This window comes from Rhinoderma darwinii, unplaced genomic scaffold (genome assembly GCF_050947455.1).
Source record: "Rhinoderma darwinii isolate aRhiDar2 unplaced genomic scaffold, aRhiDar2.hap1 Scaffold_909, whole genome shotgun sequence".
NCBI lineage: Eukaryota > Metazoa > Chordata > Amphibia > Anura > Rhinodermatidae > Rhinoderma > Rhinoderma darwinii.
The window spans coordinates 18461-39139 of record NW_027464481.1 but is presented as its reverse complement, the minus strand read 5'-3'; the positions used below and the strand labels follow the sequence as shown (position 1 = coordinate 39139).

The 20679-nt window shown below is 49.1% G+C and overlaps 9 non-coding genes and 3 pseudogenes across 9 annotated transcripts; all 12 read right to left on the bottom strand.

Moving 5' to 3' along the window:
* Nucleotides 1-4145: 4145 nt before the first annotated feature.
* Nucleotides 4146-4247, bottom strand: LOC142732480 (U2 spliceosomal RNA; annotated as a pseudogene).
* A 1286-nt stretch (nt 4248-5533) lies between these two features.
* On the bottom strand, nt 5534-5724 carry LOC142732448 (U2 spliceosomal RNA). The gene has a single exon (XR_012879636.1). It is a non-coding gene; the product is annotated as a U2 spliceosomal RNA (small nuclear RNA).
* A 1286-nt stretch (nt 5725-7010) lies between these two features.
* On the bottom strand, nt 7011-7201 carry LOC142732447 (U2 spliceosomal RNA). Its single transcript, XR_012879635.1, has one exon. It is a non-coding gene; the product is annotated as a U2 spliceosomal RNA (small nuclear RNA).
* A 1286-nt stretch (nt 7202-8487) lies between these two features.
* LOC142732446 (U2 spliceosomal RNA) lies at nt 8488-8678 on the bottom strand. The gene has a single exon (XR_012879634.1). It is a non-coding gene; the product is annotated as a U2 spliceosomal RNA (small nuclear RNA).
* Nucleotides 8679-9964: 1286 nt separating this feature from the next.
* On the bottom strand, nt 9965-10155 carry LOC142732442 (U2 spliceosomal RNA). The gene has a single exon (XR_012879632.1). It is a non-coding gene; the product is annotated as a U2 spliceosomal RNA (small nuclear RNA).
* Nucleotides 10156-11441: 1286 nt separating this feature from the next.
* On the bottom strand, nt 11442-11632 carry LOC142732441 (U2 spliceosomal RNA). The gene has a single exon (XR_012879631.1). It is a non-coding gene; the product is annotated as a U2 spliceosomal RNA (small nuclear RNA).
* Nucleotides 11633-12972: 1340 nt separating this feature from the next.
* Nucleotides 12973-13163, bottom strand: LOC142732440 (U2 spliceosomal RNA). The gene has a single exon (XR_012879630.1). It is a non-coding gene; the product is annotated as a U2 spliceosomal RNA (small nuclear RNA).
* Nucleotides 13164-14449: 1286 nt separating this feature from the next.
* On the bottom strand, nt 14450-14640 carry LOC142732439 (U2 spliceosomal RNA). Its single transcript, XR_012879629.1, has one exon. It is a non-coding gene; the product is annotated as a U2 spliceosomal RNA (small nuclear RNA).
* A 1286-nt stretch (nt 14641-15926) lies between these two features.
* Nucleotides 15927-16090, bottom strand: LOC142732476 (U2 spliceosomal RNA; annotated as a pseudogene).
* Nucleotides 16091-17484: 1394 nt separating this feature from the next.
* Nucleotides 17485-17624, bottom strand: LOC142732483 (U2 spliceosomal RNA; annotated as a pseudogene).
* Nucleotides 17625-18910: 1286 nt separating this feature from the next.
* LOC142732438 (U2 spliceosomal RNA) lies at nt 18911-19101 on the bottom strand. Its single transcript, XR_012879628.1, has one exon. It is a non-coding gene; the product is annotated as a U2 spliceosomal RNA (small nuclear RNA).
* Nucleotides 19102-20387: 1286 nt separating this feature from the next.
* Nucleotides 20388-20578, bottom strand: LOC142732437 (U2 spliceosomal RNA). The gene has a single exon (XR_012879627.1). It is a non-coding gene; the product is annotated as a U2 spliceosomal RNA (small nuclear RNA).
* Between the last annotated feature and the right edge of the window lie 101 nt (nt 20579-20679).

The following is a 20679-nucleotide window of genomic DNA, read 5'->3' as shown; positions in this document are numbered from 1 at the left end:
CTTACCGAACCAGACTCCCAGAATTTTGATGAGGTCCGGCTTGATAGTAAACGGGAAGGAGGCAGGAGAAGGCAGGTACCACTTTCCGAAGAGCATGGCTTCCGACTTCCCGCAGTTGACTTTTGCCCCTGAAGCGCGTCCGAACTCCTCGCAGGTCTGGACGAGTGCAGTCACCGAACTCTGGTCAGCGCAGAAGACGGTCACGTCGTCCATGTACAGCGAGCATTTGACCTCGAAGTGTCCTGGACCTGGTGCGGTGATCCCTCTGATCTCTCCATTCTGCCGGATAGCCTCTGCGAAGAGCTCTATAACACAAACAAAAAGGAGAGGTGAAAGAGGACAGCCTTGTCTAACCCCCGACGATACAGGAAAGGGGTCAGTCTTCCAGCCGTTCACCAGCACCGAGCTGTAAATGTCGCAATACATCAGGTTAACATACAAACAGAACAACCTGCCAAGCCGCAGCCTACGCAGAGCCTTACCCATGAATTCGTGAGAGACCCGGTCAAAAGCCTTCTCCTGATCCAGACTGACCAGGGCCGCGTGTGTACGGCGGCTTTGCATGTAATGCACCGTGTCCCTCACCAGGGCAAGACTGTCGGCCACCCTACGGCCAGGAATGCCGCAGGTTTGGTCCGATCCGATGATCTGTCCGATGACAACCTTCAGTCTGTTGGTCAATACTTTGGCGAGGATCTTGTAGTCCACGTTCAGGAGAGAGATGGGACGCCAGTTTTTCAGGTCACATCTCTCCCCCTTCCGCTTATACAAGATCGTGATCATGCCTTCTCTCAAGGACGGTGGCATTCTACCCTCCACCACCATCTCCTCATAGAGCTCCAGCAGGTCCGGACAGATCAAGTCCCCCAGCGCTACATAGAGCTCTGCTGGGAGACCATCACTGCCCGGGGTCCTGCCGGGTCTGAAGGATTTAGCGGCAGAGAGCAGTTCCTCCACCGTCAGGGGTACATCCATAGCCTCCGTACCTGCAGGATCAAGATGATTAGTGATACCTGACAGGAATTTATCGGCGGCTTCGGGGTCAGTGGTTTTCCGGGAGTAGAGGCTTCGGTAGTAGTCTGTGACGACTCCCATCACCTCCTTCTTCCCAGAATGCATGTTTCCGGTCTCGTCTCGGAGTTCCTTCAGGGGCGTGTGGCCGGCATGGAGTTTCCTGAAAAAGAACGAGTTACATTTCTCACCCTTCTCCAGGTTCTCCACCTTGGAACGAAAGACAATTCGCTTGGATTCCTCCTCAAAGTGCCTTTTCAGGCCCTTTTTGGCTTCCTCCAGCTCCTTCCTGACGTCCCAGCCGCATTGAAGGAGGTCTTGCAGGGATCGCAGCTGACGCTGCATCTCTCTGAAGTCTCTCTTCCTCTCACACGCCTGTTGACGACTTTTTGCCTGAAAGAAACAACGAAATTCAACTTTAACATATTCCCACCAGTCACAGGTTTTGTCAAAGAAAACTTTATCATTCCTCCAAACAATATAGGCGTCTCTAAGTTCCGCCAGTACCTCCTCTCTTTCCAGCAGGGCACAATTCAGCTTCCAGGAGCCAGGGCCGGGAGGAAAACCGTGGCCGATGGCACCCTGGAAGAGAATGGCCCTGTGGTCAGAGAAGAAGCAGGGGACCATGGAGTGCCCATGCTGCTTGACTGCCCGGGAGGTGAACACAAAGTCAATCCGAGAACGAAGTGAGCCATCGGGTCGGCTCCATGAATAGTTCACAGAGCCGATCCCCATGGAGCCCACAACGTCCTGCAAGGATGCTTCGGTTACCATCTCGATAAGCAGTTTGGAACTGACATCCAGCTTGATTGAAGTGCCGGAGCTTCGTCCATCCTCTTCGATGGGGCAGTTGAAGTCCCCGGCCATCACCACTGCCCTAGTGGTGGCGAGCTGGGTCCGCAGGGTCTGGAATAGTTCCAGGCGCTCAGCCTTCATAGGGGGGGCGTACACGCTGATGAGCCTAATCGGCTCTCCTGCCCAGGAACCGTCTACGACCAACAAGCGGCCGCAGACGAGCTCCTGGACAGAGTCAACAGTAAATACGCCTCCCCTAATCAGGATGGCAACCCCCGCAGACTTACAGTCGCCCCCACCAGACCAGTAGGACGGGCCATGGGTCCACTGCCTGGCCAGGTGATGATATGACCTGGAAGAGGGGAGAGTACATTCCTGCAGCATAAATATATCACTCGACTGCTTGGAAAGAAAAGTTAGCACCATCTGACATCTAGTCCTATCTCTAACACTCCTCACATTGAGGCTAAAGATGTTAAGTTTAGCGGCCATGGGGGAGAATAAAGAAGGTCAGTGCAAACGATACACCTTAGTTACCAGTCCGGTCGGGCGGATCCTCCTCGCCTGGCGGGTCCGAAAGATCCAGCAGGCCCTCTGACAAAAATTGTTCCAGGATTGTAGCCACCTGGATGTCTGTTGTGAAGTCGATGACCTCAGGTTCAGACACGAGTTCCTCCACCATCTGCTCCATTTCCTCCTGCTGCGCAAGGGAATCTTCGCAGATTTCCACGACTTGTCGCTTTGAGGACTCAGCCGCTGGGCTGTCCCTCACCTTTCTCTTCCTCTGGATGGCACCTGAGGAGACAAGAGGGGGAAAATCCTCCAGGGAGAGGACTCCAGCAGCTGGAGGGGAAGAGGTTAGTGCTGCTGGAGCTGGGGAGAAGGGAGGCTGGGTTGGGAGAGGTGCAGGTGACAGGACCACTGAGATGGGTGGGTAGGAGAAGGTGAGAGCCTCAGTGGGGGTGACAGGGGTTGGGGACGGGGGGGTGGGGAGGGCCGGGCGAGGGAGGGTGGGAAGGGTAGGGCGAGGGAGGGCCGGGAGAGGGGGGGGAGGGACTGTCGTCTTCTTACCATCCTTCTTTTTCCCGGTCTTCTGTGCCGCTGGAGCTCTGGCTGGGGCGGGGTTCCCTCTGGCTGGAGCTTTCGCTGCTACAGTTGCCCAGGATCGATCCCTCTTCGGGCAGTCCTTGTAAGAGTGGGCTGCTTGTCCGCAGAGGTTGCACATTGTCCGTTTCGGGCAGTCTTTGGTCTCGTGTCCTGTTACCCGGCAGTTCTTGCAGGCGTCCTCCTTGCAGTCCTTCATCGAATGACCCTTCTTGCTGCATCTCCTGCAGATCTGCGGCATGTCCGGGTAGTAGATGAGGCCGTAGGAGTTGCCCAGCGAGAATGACTGGGGCAGGTGCTGGAGGCCGTCTTCCGCGCTTGAATCCTTGTTCAGTCGGACGATTACCGACCACTTGCCAGTCCAGAAGCCGAGTCCGTTCAGGATGTGGGTGGGTTCCCTCACCACTGTGCAGAACCGCTTCAGGAGCGTGGTGATGTCTTTGCCGGGGGTGTGTGGGTTCCGCATTGAGACCGTCACCCGCCTTTCCTCTCTTTGGACAGGGCAGTTGCCCACAAAGCGAGAGAAAGGGGATTCAGGCCTCGCCGCTTTCACCATCTCCCAGTACCTTCTGCAGATGTTGATCGATGCAAAGGTCACGAAGAACATCCCGGTCATGAAGGCCTGGATGCTGATGGTCTCCGGCTTAGCGAAGCCCTGGTCCAGGAGCATCTTCTGGCAGAACACTTCTTCCGTCATGTCCGGCACTCTCCCGTCCACCTCCTTCAGCTTCAGGGCCACCGTCTGCTTCATCCAGGGCTCCAGGGTTGGAGCAGCCTGGTTCGGCTTCCTGGTGGCCTGTTGGCTTGAGGAGGCTTCAGGAGGAGATGTCCTGGCCTGGGTCGGCTCACCTGGTCCATCAGCCTTCTTCTTCTGGGTGGCAGGGTTGCTGGTTGAGGCCATGGCTTCTTCCAGCTGTTCCTGTCGCTTGGGGAGGATCTTCGATAGCTCTTTCCCGAAGGGGGCGGAGCTATGCAAATCTTCTCCTTGCTGGCCGAGGTTCTTCCACGAAATTTCTTCCGCAGCGGTTCCTCGTCGAGCTTCTTCTGCGGCCGAGCTTCTTCAAAGATCCCCTTCAGCAGCGGCTCTTCTCCGAAGTTCTCCTTCTTCTTCCCGGCAGCGATCTCCCGGAGCTTCTTCCCCGATGGCGGCTTCTCCCTTCTGGATCGTCGTCTTCGCTGGTTCTTCTCCGCAGTTCGTCGCCGGCTTCGTCTGGAACGCTCTTGGATCGCTAAGCTAGTGTTTATAGCCCCCAGTGGTTCTCCGAGCTATCTATCCTTACAAGGACTGATAAGAACAGATACTACACTTGATCTTAGCCAAAAGGCCGAGAAGCGATAACCCGAGCGGCCCTTGCCTTGCCCGAGCCTGTCCCATACTGCTGTTCACCCCTTGCAGCGATTCAGCCTACTCCTAGGCAATTCCATGGGGCCCTGCAGGCTCACACACATTTACAGCTACTAAGCGGGAGGTGAATAAAGGCCGGAGAGGAAGCCAGACAGGATTTGCTTCTTTTGCTTGCACCACAATGCAGTGCTGAAAGAGGAGGAATCTACATAAAAACGCCTTCCTGGCAACGCCCAAATGCCCTCCTGCCATGCAGATAAACACTGGCAGCGGCAGCAAGTGCATGCCCACAGCCACCCCTTGTTCCTTCACACCTTGTATCAGCTTTAATCCAGTCCTGTGCTGCCTGCTGAGCAGCACTGAACAACACTGCCTGGGCCCAGGCTTTTATCTCTGAGGCAGGCCCCATTATGATGTCAGAAAGCTGGCTCTGGAATCCTGAGGGCTCCACTATGACACGTGCAAAGTTCCGTCTGAACTTTATATAAGACTGTGAGGCTCAGTCAGTCACTCAGTGTTGCCTGAGAGGGCAACACTGCAACAGCCGGCCGCCAGGCTGTCTTTTTTTTGCACATTTATTTGCCTCCAGGAGGCCACAAGAGGGAGACAAGGGACTGCAAAATGGAAAATAGGCATCCACCAACTTTACAGACAACTTCTCTTTGCTCCTACAACCTCCATCCTTGCACAGTTTGTTATTCTTCCAGGTAACATAGTAACAAATCCAAATTGCTGCTCTCTTTGTAGGCAAGCAAGGGTTTGTTGCAACTGCAATTCTTACTTCTTCTTGAAATGTAGGGACGACAGTACATTCCATCACATCCACCTAGTGTACACAGGTAGGTCCATTGTGGCGGGTAGGCGGCTGGCTGCTTTAATGGCTGTTTGCTGTTCCCCTACTCCACTCCACTCCACTATTTGACTGTGGTGCTGCATCAATCAGTGGCTGGCTCAGGTGCAGCTCTTTAACTTACCTAGGAGGGAGGGAGGGAGGGAGGGCGGAGAGAAGACAAGGAAGGTGAATGAGCTGTTCCAATGTGAAATGCCGGAAACACAGAAACACAGAAGACACACACACACACACACACAACAAGAGGTGGCAATGTATTCATTAATTGCATTTAATAAATGAGCTCATTATCACACATGACTGTACAAATGCATTGTCCAACAGGTGTTGAAATAATGGGATTAAAAGGGGAGATCCCTTCAGAAAGACAGAAACAATGGCAAAGAGAAAAAACACTTTTGGAATCTGATTTTAGTCAACACATAAGGGAAGGGTGCACCGGTCCTGGAAATACTGCAATACCAGGTCAATGCGTGGAGTGGACAGAGCAAGCTCTATTTCCATCTCCCTGTTCTAAAAATCCATTTAATATATGGTCCCCAGATAGGGGACGTATCAGATATTAAACTGATAAGAACAGATACTACACTTGATCTTAGCCAAAAGGCCGAGAAGCGATAACCCGAGCGGCCCTTGCCTTGCCCGAGCCTGTCCCATACTGCTGTTCACCCCTTGCAGCGATTCAGCCTACTCCTAGGCAATTCCATGGGGCCCTGCAGGCTCACACACATTTACAGCTACTAAGCGGGAGGTGAATAAAGGCCGGAGAGGAAGCCAGACAGGATTTGCTTCTTTTGCTTGCACCACAATGCAGTGCTGAAAGAGGAGGAATCTACATAAAAACGCCTTCCTGGCAACGCCCAAATGCCCTCCTGCCATGCAGATAAACACTGGCAGCGGCAGCAAGTGCATGCCCACAGCCACCCCTTGTTCCTTCACACCTTGTATCAGCTTTAATCCAGTCCTGTGCTGCCTGCTGAGCAGCACTGAACAACACTGCCTGGGCCCAGGCTTTTATCTCTGAGGCAGGCCCCATTATGATGTCAGAAAGCTGGCTCTGGAATCCTGAGGGCTCCACTATGACACGTGCAAAGTTCCGTCTGAACTTTATATAAGACTGTGAGGCTCAGTCAGTCACTCAGTGTTGCCTGAGAGGGCAACACTGCAACAGCCGGCCGCCAGGCTGTCTTTTTTTTGCACATTTATTTGCCTCCAGGAGGCCACAAGAGGGAGACAAGGGACTGCAAAATGGAAAATAGGCATCCACCAACTTTACAGACAACTTCTCTTTGCTCCTACAACCTCCATCCTTGCACAGTTTGTTATTCTTCCAGGTAACATAGTAACAAATCCAAATTGCTGCTCTCTTTGTAGGCAAGCAAGGGTTTGTTGCAACTGCAATTCTTACTTCTTCTTGAAATGTAGGGACGACAGTACATTCCATCACATCCACCTAGTGTACACAGGTAGGTCCATTGTGGCGGGTAGGCGGCTGGCTGCTTTAATGGCTGTTTGCTGTTCCCCTACTCCACTCCACTCCACTATTTGACTGTGGTGCTGCATCAATCAGTGGCTGGCTCAGGTGCAGCTCTTTAACTTACCTAGGAGGGAGGGAGGGAGGGAGGGCGGAGAGAAGACAAGGAAGGTGAATGAGCTGTTCCAATGTGAAATGCCGGAAACACAGAAACACAGAAGACACACACACACACACACACAACAAGAGGTGGCAATGTATTCATTAATTGCATTTAATAAATGAGCTCATTATCACACATGACTGTACAAATGCATTGTCCAACAGGTGTTGAAATAATGGGATTAAAAGGGGAGATCCCTTCAGAAAGACAGAAACAATGGCAAAGAGAAAAAACACTTTTGGAATCTGATTTTAGTCAACACATAAGGGAAGGGTGCACCGGTCCTGGAAATACTGCAATACCAGGTCAATGCGTGGAGTGGACAGAGCAAGCTCTATTTCCATCTCCCTGTTCTAAAAATCCATTTAATATATGGTCCCCAGATAGGGGACGTATCAGATATTAAACTGATAAGAACAGATACTACACTTGATCTTAGCCAAAAGGCCGAGAAGCGATAACCCGAGCGGCCCTTGCCTTGCCCGAGCCTGTCCCATACTGCTGTTCACCCCTTGCAGCGATTCAGCCTACTCCTAGGCAATTCCATGGGGCCCTGCAGGCTCACACACATTTACAGCTACTAAGCGGGAGGTGAATAAAGGCCGGAGAGGAAGCCAGACAGGATTTGCTTCTTTTGCTTGCACCACAATGCAGTGCTGAAAGAGGAGGAATCTACATAAAAACGCCTTCCTGGCAACGCCCAAATGCCCTCCTGCCATGCAGATAAACACTGGCAGCGGCAGCAAGTGCATGCCCACAGCCACCCCTTGTTCCTTCACACCTTGTATCAGCTTTAATCCAGTCCTGTGCTGCCTGCTGAGCAGCACTGAACAACACTGCCTGGGCCCAGGCTTTTATCTCTGAGGCAGGCCCCATTATGATGTCAGAAAGCTGGCTCTGGAATCCTGAGGGCTCCACTATGACACGTGCAAAGTTCCGTCTGAACTTTATATAAGACTGTGAGGCTCAGTCAGTCACTCAGTGTTGCCTGAGAGGGCAACACTGCAACAGCCGGCCGCCAGGCTGTCTTTTTTTTGCACATTTATTTGCCTCCAGGAGGCCACAAGAGGGAGACAAGGGACTGCAAAATGGAAAATAGGCATCCACCAACTTTACAGACAACTTCTCTTTGCTCCTACAACCTCCATCCTTGCACAGTTTGTTATTCTTCCAGGTAACATAGTAACAAATCCAAATTGCTGCTCTCTTTGTAGGCAAGCAAGGGTTTGTTGCAACTGCAATTCTTACTTCTTCTTGAAATGTAGGGACGACAGTACATTCCATCACATCCACCTAGTGTACACAGGTAGGTCCATTGTGGCGGGTAGGCGGCTGGCTGCTTTAATGGCTGTTTGCTGTTCCCCTACTCCACTCCACTCCACTATTTGACTGTGGTGCTGCATCAATCAGTGGCTGGCTCAGGTGCAGCTCTTTAACTTACCTAGGAGGGAGGGAGGGAGGGAGGGCGGAGAGAAGACAAGGAAGGTGAATGAGCTGTTCCAATGTGAAATGCCGGAAACACAGAAACACAGAAGACACACACACACACACACACAACAAGAGGTGGCAATGTATTCATTAATTGCATTTAATAAATGAGCTCATTATCACACATGACTGTACAAATGCATTGTCCAACAGGTGTTGAAATAATGGGATTAAAAGGGGAGATCCCTTCAGAAAGACAGAAACAATGGCAAAGAGAAAAAACACTTTTGGAATCTGATTTTAGTCAACACATAAGGGAAGGGTGCACCGGTCCTGGAAATACTGCAATACCAGGTCAATGCGTGGAGTGGACAGAGCAAGCTCTATTTCCATCTCCCTGTTCTAAAAATCCATTTAATATATGGTCCCCAGATAGGGGACGTATCAGATATTAAACTGATAAGAACAGATACTACACTTGATCTTAGCCAAAAGGCCGAGAAGCGATAACCCGAGCGGCCCTTGCCTTGCCCGAGCCTGTCCCATACTGCTGTTCACCCCTTGCAGCGATTCAGCCTACTCCTAGGCAATTCCATGGGGCCCTGCAGGCTCACACACATTTACAGCTACTAAGCGGGAGGTGAATAAAGGCCGGAGAGGAAGCCAGACAGGATTTGCTTCTTTTGCTTGCACCACAATGCAGTGCTGAAAGAGGAGGAATCTACATAAAAACGCCTTCCTGGCAACGCCCAAATGCCCTCCTGCCATGCAGATAAACACTGGCAGCGGCAGCAAGTGCATGCCCACAGCCACCCCTTGTTCCTTCACACCTTGTATCAGCTTTAATCCAGTCCTGTGCTGCCTGCTGAGCAGCACTGAACAACACTGCCTGGGCCCAGGCTTTTATCTCTGAGGCAGGCCCCATTATGATGTCAGAAAGCTGGCTCTGGAATCCTGAGGGCTCCACTATGACACGTGCAAAGTTCCGTCTGAACTTTATATAAGACTGTGAGGCTCAGTCAGTCACTCAGTGTTGCCTGAGAGGGCAACACTGCAACAGCCGGCCGCCAGGCTGTCTTTTTTTTGCACATTTATTTGCCTCCAGGAGGCCACAAGAGGGAGACAAGGGACTGCAAAATGGAAAATAGGCATCCACCAACTTTACAGACAACTTCTCTTTGCTCCTACAACCTCCATCCTTGCACAGTTTGTTATTCTTCCAGGTAACATAGTAACAAATCCAAATTGCTGCTCTCTTTGTAGGCAAGCAAGGGTTTGTTGCAACTGCAATTCTTACTTCTTCTTGAAATGTAGGGACGACAGTACATTCCATCACATCCACCTAGTGTACACAGGTAGGTCCATTGTGGCGGGTAGGCGGCTGGCTGCTTTAATGGCTGTTTGCTGTTCCCCTACTCCACTCCACTCCACTATTTGACTGTGGTGCTGCATCAATCAGTGGCTGGCTCAGGTGCAGCTCTTTAACTTACCTAGGAGGGAGGGAGGGAGGGAGGGCGGAGAGAAGACAAGGAAGGTGAATGAGCTGTTCCAATGTGAAATGCCGGAAACACAGAAACACAGAAGACACACACACACACACACACAACAAGAGGTGGCAATGTATTCATTAATTGCATTTAATAAATGAGCTCATTATCACACATGACTGTACAAATGCATTGTCCAACAGGTGTTGAAATAATGGGATTAAAAGGGGAGATCCCTTCAGAAAGACAGAAACAATGGCAAAGAGAAAAAACACTTTTGGAATCTGATTTTAGTCAACACATAAGGGAAGGGTGCACCGGTCCTGGAAATACTGCAATACCAGGTCAATGCGTGGAGTGGACAGAGCAAGCTCTATTTCCATCTCCCTGTTCTAAAAATCCATTTAATATATGGTCCCCAGATAGGGGACGTATCAGATATTAAACTGATAAGAACAGATACTACACTTGATCTTAGCCAAAAGGCCGAGAAGCGATAACCCGAGCGGCCCTTGCCTTGCCCGAGCCTGTCCCATACTGCTGTTCACCCCTTGCAGCGATTCAGCCTACTCCTAGGCAATTCCATGGGGCCCTGCAGGCTCACACACATTTACAGCTACTAAGCGGGAGGTGAATAAAGGCCGGAGAGGAAGCCAGACAGGATTTGCTTCTTTTGCTTGCACCACAATGCAGTGCTGAAAGAGGAGGAATCTACATAAAAACGCCTTCCTGGCAACGCCCAAATGCCCTCCTGCCATGCAGATAAACACTGGCAGCGGCAGCAAGTGCATGCCCACAGCCACCCCTTGTTCCTTCACACCTTGTATCAGCTTTAATCCAGTCCTGTGCTGCCTGCTGAGCAGCACTGAACAACACTGCCTGGGCCCAGGCTTTTATCTCTGAGGCAGGCCCCATTATGATGTCAGAAAGCTGGCTCTGGAATCCTGAGGGCTCCACTATGACACGTGCAAAGTTCCGTCTGAACTTTATATAAGACTGTGAGGCTCAGTCAGTCACTCAGTGTTGCCTGAGAGGGCAACACTGCAACAGCCGGCCGCCAGGCTGTCTTTTTTTTGCACATTTATTTGCCTCCAGGAGGCCACAAGAGGGAGACAAGGGACTGCAAAATGGAAAATAGGCATCCACCAACTTTACAGACAACTTCTCTTTGCTCCTACAACCTCCATCCTTGCACAGTTTGTTATTCTTCCAGGTAACATAGTAACAAATCCAAATTGCTGCTCTCTTTGTAGGCAAGCAAGGGTTTGTTGCAACTGCAATTCTTACTTCTTCTTGAAATGTAGGGACGACAGTACATTCCATCACATCCACCTAGTGTACACAGGTAGGTCCATTGTGGCGGGTAGGCGGCTGGCTGCTTTAATGGCTGTTTGCTGTTCCCCTACTCCACTCCACTCCACTATTTGACTGTGGTGCTGCATCAATCAGTGGCTGGCTCAGGTGCAGCTCTTTAACTTACCTAGGAGGGAGGGAGGGAGGGAGGGCGGAGAGAAGACAAGGAAGGTGAATGAGCTGTTCCAATGTGAAATGCCGGAAACACAGAAACACAGAAGACACACACACACACACACACAACAAGAGGTGGCAATGTATTCATTAATTGCATTTAATAAATGAGCTCATTATCACACATGACTGTACAAATGCATTGTCCAACAGGTGTTGAAATAATGGGATTAAAAGGGGAGATCCCTTCAGAAAGACAGAAACAATGGCAAAGAGAAAAAACACTTTTGGAATCTGATTTTAGTCAACACATAAGGGAAGGGTGCACCGGTCCTGGAAATACTGCAATACCAGGTCAATGCGTGGAGTGGACAGAGCAAGCTCTATTTCCATCTCCCTGTTCTAAAAATCCATTTAATATATGGTCCCCAGATAGGGGACGTATCAGATATTAAACTGATAAGAACAGATACTACACTTGATCTTAGCCAAAAGGCCGAGAAGCGATAACCCGAGCGGCCCTTGCCTTGCCCGAGCCTGTCCCATACTGCTGTTCACCCCTTGCAGCGATTCAGCCTACTCCTAGGCAATTCCATGGGGCCCTGCAGGCTCACACACATTTACAGCTACTAAGCGGGAGGTGAATAAAGGCCGGAGAGGAAGCCAGACAGGATTTGCTTCTTTTGCTTGCACCACAATGCAGTGCTGAAAGAGGAGGAATCTACATAAAAACGCCTTCCTGGCAACGCCCAAATGCCCTCCTGCCATGCAGATAAACACTGGCAGCGGCAGCAAGTGCATGCCCACAGCCACCCCTTGTTCCTTCACACCTTGTATCAGCTTTAATCCAGTCCTGTGCTGCCTGCTGAGCAGCACTGAACAACACTGCCTGGGCCCAGGCTTTTATCTCTGAGGCAGGCCCCATTATGATGTCAGAAAGCTGGCTCTGGAATCCTGAGGGCTCCACTATGACACGTGCAAAGTTCCGTCTGAACTTTATATAAGACTGTGAGGCTCAGTCAGTCACTCAGTGTTGCCTGAGAGGGCAACACTGCAACAGCCGGCCGCCAGGCTGTCTTTTTTTTGCACATTTATTTGCCTCCAGGAGGCCACAAGAGGGAGACAAGGGACTGCAAAATGGAAAATAGGCATCCACCAACTTTACAGACAACTTCTCTTTGCTCCTACAACCTCCATCCTTGCACAGTTTGTTATTCTTCCAGGTAATCTCTTTGCTCCTACAACCTCCATCCTTGCACAGTTTGTTATTCTTCCAGGTAACATAGTAACAAATCCAAATTGCTGCTCTCTTTGTAGGCAAGCAAGGGTTTGTTGCAACTGCAATTCTTACTTCTTCTTGAAATGTAGGGACGACAGTACATTCCATCACATCCACCTAGTGTACACAGGTAGGTCCATTGTGGCGGGTAGGCGGCTGGCTGCTTTAATGGCTGTTTGCTGTTCCCCTACTCCACTCCACTCCACTATTTGACTGTGGTGCTGCATCAATCAGTGGCTGGCTCAGGTGCAGCTCTTTAACTTACCTAGGAGGGAGGGAGGGAGGGAGGGCGGAGAGAAGACAAGGAAGGTGAATGAGCTGTTCCAATGTGAAATGCCGGAAACACAGAAACACAGAAGACACACACACACACACACACAACAAGAGGTGGCAATGTATTCATTAATTGCATTTAATAAATGAGCTCATTATCACACATGACTGTACAAATGCATTGTCCAACAGGTGTTGAAATAATGGGATTAAAAGGGGAGATCCCTTCAGAAAGACAGAAACAATGGCAAAGAGAAAAAACACTTTTGGAATCTGATTTTAGTCAACACATAAGGGAAGGGTGCACCGGTCCTGGAAATACTGCAATACCAGGTCAATGCGTGGAGTGGACAGAGCAAGCTCTATTTCCATCTCCCTGTTCTAAAAATCCATTTAATATATGGTCCCCAGATAGGGGACGTATCAGATATTAAACTGATAAGAACAGATACTACACTTGATCTTAGCCAAAAGGCCGAGAAGCGATAACCCGAGCGGCCCTTGCCTTGCCCGAGCCTGTCCCATACTGCTGTTCACCCCTTGCAGCGATTCAGCCTACTCCTAGGCAATTCCATGGGGCCCTGCAGGCTCACACACATTTACAGCTACTAAGCGGGAGGTGAATAAAGGCCGGAGAGGAAGCCAGACAGGATTTGCTTCTTTTGCTTGCACCACAATGCAGTGCTGAAAGAGGAGGAATCTACATAAAAACGCCTTCCTGGCAACGCCCAAATGCCCTCCTGCCATGCAGATAAACACTGGCAGCGGCAGCAAGTGCATGCCCACAGCCACCCCTTGTTCCTTCACACCTTGTATCAGCTTTAATCCAGTCCTGTGCTGCCTGCTGAGCAGCACTGAACAACACTGCCTGGGCCCAGGCTTTTATCTCTGAGGCAGGCCCCATTATGATGTCAGAAAGCTGGCTCTGGAATCCTGAGGGCTCCACTATGACACGTGCAAAGTTCCGTCTGAACTTTATATAAGACTGTGAGGCTCAGTCAGTCACTCAGTGTTGCCTGAGAGGGCAACACTGCAACAGCCGGCCGCCAGGCTGTCTTTTTTTTGCACATTTATTTGCCTCCAGGAGGCCACAAGAGGGAGACAAGGGACTGCAAAATGGAAAATAGGCATCCACCAACTTTACAGACAACTTCTCTTTGCTCCTACAACCTCCATCCTTGCACAGTTTGTTATTCTTCCAGGTAACATAGTAACAAATCCAAATTGCTGCTCTCTTTGTAGGCAAGCAAGGGTTTGTTGCAACTGCAATTCTTACTTCTTCTTGAAATGTAGGGACGACAGTACATTCCATCACATCCACCTAGTGTACACAGGTAGGTCCATTGTGGCGGGTAGGCGGCTGGCTGCTTTAATGGCTGTTTGCTGTTCCCCTACTCCACTCCACTCCACTATTTGACTGTGGTGCTGCATCAATCAGTGGCTGGCTCAGGTGCAGCTCTTTAACTTACCTAGGAGGGAGGGAGGGAGGGAGGGCGGAGAGAAGACAAGGAAGGTGAATGAGCTGTTCCAATGTGAAATGCCGGAAACACAGAAACACAGAAGACACACACACACACACACACAACAAGAGGTGGCAATGTATTCATTAATTGCATTTAATAAATGAGCTCATTATCACACATGACTGTACAAATGCATTGTCCAACAGGTGTTGAAATAATGGGATTAAAAGGGGAGATCCCTTCAGAAAGACAGAAACAATGGCAAAGAGAAAAAACACTTTTGGAATCTGATTTTAGTCAACACATAAGGGAAGGGTGCACCGGTCCTGGAAATACTGCAATACCAGGTCAATGCGTGGAGTGGACAGAGCAAGCTCTATTTCCATCTCCCTGTTCTAAAAATCCATTTAATATATGGTCCCCAGATAGGGGACGTATCAGATATTAAACTGATAAGAACAGATACTACACTTGATCTTAGCCAAAAGGCCGAGAAGCGATAACCCGAGCGGCCCTTGCCTTGCCCGAGCCTGTCCCATACTGCTGTTCACCCCTTGCAGCGATTCAGCCTACTCCTAGGCAATTCCATGGGGCCCTGCAGGCTCACACACATTTACAGCTACTAAGCGGGAGGTGAATAAAGGCCGGAGAGGAAGCCAGACAGGATTTGCTTCTTTTGCTTGCACCACAATGCAGTGCTGAAAGAGGAGGAATCTACATAAAAACGCCTTCCTGGCAACGCCCAAATGCCCTCCTGCCATGCAGATAAACACTGGCAGCGGCAGCAAGTGCATGCCCACAGCCACCCCTTGTTCCTTCACACCTTGTATCAGCTTTAATCCAGTCCTGTGCTGCCTGCTGAGCAGCACTGAACAACACTGCCTGGGCCCAGGCTTTTATCTCTGAGGCAGGCCCCATTATGATGTCAGAAAGCTGGCTCTGGAATCCTGAGGGCTCCACTATGACACGTGCAAAGTTCCGTCTGAACTTTATATAAGACTGTGAGGCTCAGTCAGTCACTCAGTGTTGCCTGAGAGGGCAACACTGCAACAGCCGGCCGCCAGGCTGTCTTTTTTTTGCACATTTATTTGCCTCCAGGAGGCCACAAGAGGGAGACAAGGGACTGCAAAATGGAAAATAGGCATCCACCAACTTTACAGACAACTTCTCTTTGCTCCTACAACCTCCATCCTTGCACAGTTTGTTATTCTTCCAGGTAACATAGTAACAAATCCAAATTGCTGCTCTCTTTGTAGGCAAGCAAGGGTTTGTTGCAACTGCAATTCTTACTTCTTCTTGAAATGTAGGGACGACAGTACATTCCATCACATCCACCTAGTGTACACAGGTAGGTCCATTGTGGCGGGTAGGCGGCTGGCTGCTTTAATGGCTGTTTGCTGTTCCCCTACTCCACTCCACTCCACTATTTGACTGTGGTGCTGCATCAATCAGTGGCTGGCTCAGGTGCAGCTCTTTAACTTACCTAGGAGGGAGGGAGGGAGGGAGGGCGGAGAGAAGACAAGGAAGGTGAATGAGCTGTTCCAATGTGAAATGCCGGAAACACAGAAACACAGAAGACACACACACACACACACACAACAAGAGGTGGCAATGTATTCATTAATTGCATTTAATAAATGAGCTCATTATCACACATGACTGTACAAATGCATTGTCCAACAGGTGTTGAAATAATGGGATTAAAAGGGGAGATCCCTTCAGAAAGACAGAAACAATGGCAAAGAGAAAAAACACTTTTGGAATCTGATTTTAGTCAACACATAAGGGAAGGGTGCACCGGTCCTGGAAATACTGCAATACCAGGTCAATGCGTGGAGTGGACAGAGCAAGCTCTATTTCCATCTCCCTGTTCTAAAAATCCATTTAATATATGGTCCCCAGATAGGGGACGTATCAGATATTAAACTGATAAGAACAGATAAAAAGGTTTCCACTCAGATCCGTCTCGAGTTAAATTTTAAACTTCAAATTTAAAGACTTGATCATCATTATGAAAAACCAAAATATAATTTTTATTTCTCTTTTTTTTTTTTGTAAGTAAAATTAATAAAACAAACCATTTCTTACAGCGATTACACCTACCATATCCACAAGATGTTCTCGAAGATCTTGACCATCCCACTCCAAATTTACAATACACGCCAACCAGGTTGGCACTTTATATCTTTCAAGAAAATCGGATATATCTCCTCTTAGACAAGTTCGTACCCGCCTCCGAACCTTCTCAAAATTAATTTTCTCTCTTAATTCCTCTATGTCTTTTACTAATTTATCTCTTTCTGCTCTATTTTCATCTGAAACAACATTTTTTTCCACAATTTTTCTCCTTTTTGTTTCATCACTCCTTTTAACCTCAACGCTTTTCCATCCTCCTCCCACTTCCTGTGGCTTATCCTCTTTTCCTGAGGTAACTTTCTCTTCCTTTCTTTTAACTATCTGTTCCTTTCTTTTAACGGTCTTCTTACTCTCCTCCTTTACTTCACTTTTGCTTTTCTTTAAACAATTTTTAAACACATGCCCTTCTTCTCTACACATGTTACACACTTTACCCTTCTCACAATCATTGTACATATGACCTTCTTGGAAACATTTTGTACAGAATATTTTCCCACAATTTTCCTTCACATGTCCATACTCTTTGCAATTATGGCAAAAAATCCCCATTCCAAAAAAATAGAGATTCCCACTTGCACTGCCAATTTTAAAGCGTGCTGGAGGAAGCAATAAGTTTCCAGCCTCTCCAACTGCCTTAATTTTACACAGGAATTTCCATTTGCCTGTCCAAAATCCAAAGGGATTAAAGACCTTACCCTTCTCCACCACCTCCTCACAGAACTTAGTGAGAAAACATATAATATCGTCTTTACACACATAGGGGGAAAACATTTTAACAATCACCAACTTTTTGCTAGGAGCAAAGTGTGGTGTTACAATCACACCAACCAGTCTTGGATCCTGCTTCTTCTCCTTCAAAGTGTCCAGAAAGTCCAGATAAATTTCCTCCGTACAAAAGGTGACATCGAAGCATCCTCTTCTTGGATAGTCCATTACAGACAATATCCATTGTCTCTCCAACTGGAAAAGACCAAGCAAGAGTACCTTTGTTAGGAACTCCAAGTCCCTGCTTTGTCCTCCAGATTCCTCCATCGTAAAACGAACAGCATTCCGAGTCCGCATGTAGTCAGGGATTTCCTCCATCCTGCCGCAAAAAAACCAACGATATCCAACGAAATCCAACGAACTCCAACGATAATACCTTCAGCACCTAAATGCCAGGCAAGTGATCGCTCCCCGTTGCCCTGGACTAATCCTCTCCCCCAATAGCAGCAGAGGGGTTAAGTCTCTTGTAAAAGAGACGATCCCCCCAGGCCAAGGAAAAGGGTACCAGGGCACCTCCTGACCAAGAAACAAGGCAATACCCTAAAGTACTACACTTGATCTTAGCCAAAAGGCCGAGAAGCGATAACCCGAGCGGCCCTTGCCTTGCCCGAGCCTGTCCCATACTGCTGTTCACCCCTTGCAGCGATTCAGCCTACTCCTAGGCAATTCCATGGGGCCCTGCAGGCTCACACACATTTACAGCTACTAAGCGGGAGGTGAATAAAGGCCGGAGAGGAAGCCAGACAGGATTTGCTTCTTTTGCTTGCACCACAATGCAGTGCTGAAAGAGGAGGAATCTACATAAAAACGCCTTCCTGGCAACGCCCAAATGCCCTCCTGCCATGCAGATAAACACTGGCAGCGGCAGCAAGTGCATGCCCACAGCCACCCCTTGTTCCTTCACACCTTGTATCAGCTTTAATCCAGTCCTGTGCTGCCTGCTGAGCAGCACTGAACAACACTGCCTGGGCCCAGGCTTTTATCTCTGAGGCAGGCCCCATTATGATGTCAGAAAGCTGGCTCTGGAATCCTGAGGGCTCCACTATGACACGTGCAAAGTTCCGTCTGAACTTTATATAAGACTGTGAGGCTCAGTCAGTCACTCAGTGTTGCCTGAGAGGGCAACACTGCAACAGCCGGCCGCCAGGCTGTCTTTTTTTTGCACATTTATTTGCCTCCAGGAGGCCACAAGAGGGAGACAAGGGACTGCAAAATGGAAAATAGGCATCCACCAACTTTACAGACAACTTCTCTTTGCTCCTACAACCTCCATCCTTGCACAGTTTGTTATTCTTCCAGGTAACATAGTAACAAATCCAAATTGCTGCTCTCTTTGTAGGCAAGCAAGGGTTTGTTGCAACTGCAATTCTTACTTCTTCTTGAAATGTAGGGACGACAGTACATTCCATCACATCCACCTAGTGTACACAGGTAGGTCCATTGTGGCGGGTAGGCGGCTGGCTGCTTTAATGGCTGTTTGCTGTTCCCCTACTCCACTCCACTCCACTATTTGACTGTGGTGCTGCATCAATCAGTGGCTGGCTCAGGTGCAGCTCTTTAACTTACCTAGGAGGGAGGGAGGGAGGGAGGGCGGAGAGAAGACAAGGAAGGTGAATGAGCTGTTCCAATGTGAAATGCCGGAAACACAGAAACACAGAAGACACACACACACACACACACAACAAGAGGTGGCAATGTATTCATTAATTGCATTTAATAAATGAGCTCATTATCACACATGACTGTACAAATGCATTGTCCAACAGGTGTTGAAATAATGGGATTAAAAGGGGAGATCCCTTCAGAAAGACAGAAACAATGGCAAAGAGAAAAAACACTTTTGGAATCTGATTTTAGTCAACACATAAGGGAAGGGTGCACCGGTCCTGGAAATACTGCAATACCAGGTCAATGCGTGGAGTGGACAGAGCAAGCTCTATTTCCATCTCCCTGTTCTAAAAATCCATTTAATATATGGTCCCCAGATAGGGGACGTATCAGATATTAAACTGATAAGAACAGATACTACACTTGATCTTAGCCAAAAGGCCGAGAAGCGATAACCCGAGCGGCCCTTGCCTTGCCCGAGCCTGTCCCATACTGCTGTTCACCCCTTGCAGCGATTCAGCCTACTCCTAGGCAATTCCATGGGGCCCTGCAGGCTCACACACATTTACAGCTACTAAGCGGGAGGTGAATAAAGGCCGGAGAGGAAGCCAGACAGGATTTGCTTCTTTTGCTTGCACCACAATGCAGTGCTGAAAGAGGAGGAATCTACATAAAAACGCCTTCCTGGCAACGCCCAAATGCCCTCCTGCCATGCAGATAAACACTGGCAGCGGCAGCAAGTGCATGCCCACAGCCACCCCTTGTTCCTTCACACCTTGTATCAGCTTTAATCCAGTCCTGTGCTGCCTGCTGAGCAGCACTGAACAACACTGCCTGGGCCCAGGCTTTTATCTCTGAGGCAGGCCCCATTATGATGTCAGAAAGCTGGCTCTGGAATCCTGAGGGCTCCACTATGACACGTGCAAAGTTCCGTCTGAACTTTATATAAGACTGTGAGGCTCAGTCAGTCACTCAGTGTTGCCTGAGAGGGCAACACTGCAACAGCCGGCCGCCAGGCTGTCTTTTTTTTGCACATTTATTTGCCTCCAGGAGGCCACAAGAGGGAGACAAGGGACTGCAAAATGGAAAATAGGCATCCACCAACTTTACAGACAACTTCTCTTTGCTCCTACAACCTCCATCCTTGCACAGTTTGTTATTCTTCCAGGTAACATAGTAACAAATCCAAATTGCTGCTCTCTTTGTAGGCAAGCAAGGGTTTGTTGCAACTGCAATTCTTACTTCTTCTTGAAATGTAGGGACGACAGTACATTCCATCACATCCACCTAGTGTACACAGGTAGGTCCATTGTGGCGGGTAGGCGGCTGGCTGCTTTAATGGCTGTTTGCTGTTCCCCTACTCCACTCCACTCCACTATTTGACTGTGGTGCTGCATCAATCAGTGGCTGGCTCAGGTGCAGCTCTTTAACTTACCTAGGAGGGAGGGAGGGAGGGAGGGCGGAGAGAAGACAAGGAAGGTGAATGAGCTGTTCCAATGTGAAATGCCGGAAACACAGAAACACAGAAGACACACACACACACACACACAACAAGAGGTGGCAATGTATTCATTAATTGCATTTAATAAATGAGCTCATTATCACACATGACTGTACAAATGCATTGTCCAACAGGTGTTGAAATAATGGGATTAAAAGGGGAGATCCCTTCAGAAAGACAGAAACAATGGCAAAGAGAAAAAACACTTTTGGAATCTGATTTTAGTCAACACATAAGGGAAGGGTGCACCGGTCCTGGAAATACTGCAATACCAGGTCAATGCGTGGAGTGGACAGAGCAAGCTCTATTTCCATCTCCCTGTTCTAAAAATCCATTTAATATATGGTCCCCAGATAGGGGACGTATCAGATATTAAACTGATAAGAACAGATACTACACTTGATCTTAGCCAAAAGGCCGAGAAGCGATAACCCGAGCGGCCCTTGCCTTGCCCGAGCCTGTCCCATACTGCTGTTCACCCCTTGCAGCGATTCAGCCTACTCCTAGGCAATTCCATGGGGCCCTGCAGG